Source organism: Canis lupus, chromosome 29 (genome assembly GCF_003254725.2).
Source record: "Canis lupus dingo isolate Sandy chromosome 29, ASM325472v2, whole genome shotgun sequence".
In the NCBI taxonomy this organism is placed as follows: Eukaryota; Metazoa; Chordata; class Mammalia; order Carnivora; family Canidae; genus Canis; species Canis lupus.
In genome coordinates, this window is record NC_064271.1 from 8558887 (window position 1) to 8560305 (window position 1419).

At 31.0% G+C, this 1419-nt stretch overlaps 1 long non-coding RNA gene across 1 annotated transcript; it reads left to right on the forward strand.

Moving 5' to 3' along the window:
* The first annotated feature begins 258 nt into the window (after window positions 1-258).
* LOC125753957 (uncharacterized) lies at window positions 259-799 on the forward strand. Its single transcript, XR_007406960.1, has 2 exons — window positions 259-352; window positions 611-799. It is a non-coding gene; the product is annotated as an uncharacterized LOC125753957 (long non-coding RNA).
* Window positions 800-1419: the final 620 nt, after the last annotated feature.

Here is a 1419-nt window from a genome sequence, read left to right on the forward strand (position 1 = left end):
CTCACTCTGTGCCTCCTCCTGCTCATGCTTGTGCTCTCTCTTTCTGTGAAGGAAAAGAAAAAGAAAGAAAGAAAGAAAGAAAGAAAAAGAAAAGAAAGAAAGAAAGAAGAAAGAAAGAAGAAAGAAAGAAAGAAAGAAAGAAAGAAAGAAAGAAAGAAAGAAAAGAAGGAAGGAAGGAAAGAAGGAAGAAGAAGAAGAAGAAGAAAGAAAGAGAAAAGAAAGAAAGAAAGAAAGAAAGAAAGAAAGAAAGAAGAAGAAAGAAAGAAAGAAAGAAAGAAAGAAAGAAAGAAAGAAAGAAAGAAAAGAAAGAAAGAAAGAAGAAATCTTAAAAAAAAACTACTTTGAAGTTTTGGTCAGTTACTTCATATGCAACATTATCTTTAAAAGTTTTGTACAATCTAGTATTTTACAATTACATTAACATACATTAGCTGAAGCATGTTATAATTTACAAAATATTTTAACAGCATCTAATATCTCATTTGAATCTCAAAACAACCTTATAGGATTTGAATTTTTACTCCATTTGATAATGAGGAAACTGAGTTTTTGGCATTTTGTCAATCATTCGTTCCATATATATTGAAATCACTTTTTTATTGTATTGCAGAAGCGATAGCTGCTTCAGTGTTTTCAGAAGAATATTATTTTGAAGAGACAAGAACATCTTCCTGGTGTCTCTGTGATCAGACCTTTACCCAGCTATGCGCACCTATCATGTTCTAGCAGCTGTATGTAATTCCTAGCTTGATCCTTTGTGCAACACGGTACATAATTAAACAGTTTGGAAATGCTTCAATGACAATGTGAAATTGGTGTTTATAGAGTTTGGAATTACCTCTTTTGATCCTCTGCATTTGCTAGATATACACAATTCTGCCCCCACTGTCCATCCTCACTTAGTAATTACAAATAATTCTTTTTAGTGCCCTTGCTTTTAAGTGTGATTGGAAATTTATTTTTATACATTTAGTTATGCATACAGTTCTTTGGTGCACTGTTAGCAGCAATATTTTGTTGCAAGCAAACTTTATGAAAGGGGTTTGTCTTTTCTACTAGTAAATAAATCAGATGAATTTATGTCTGTGTCAATGAGAGGTGATTTGGGACACTAAAATCTTTGAAAATTGTGTTAGATGAAAAAAAGTGCAGCTATAGAAAAGTATAAAAAGACGTTCATGAGCTTTTATAAACAGCTGTATTTTGATCATTCATTCATAACTTAGCAAAAGCAATAATATTTCAAAATGAAGATGTGATTTTTCATTTTGAAATATAATTATAGTTTATGGAGAAATCTGGAAGAATGTTTATTTTAAGGCTCATCTGTATAGGTATTAAATGATAATGGTAGTTATTAGATATGAAAGAGAAATGGAAAGCTCAACCATTTCTCAATAGCTCTGGATCAGGTGGTGC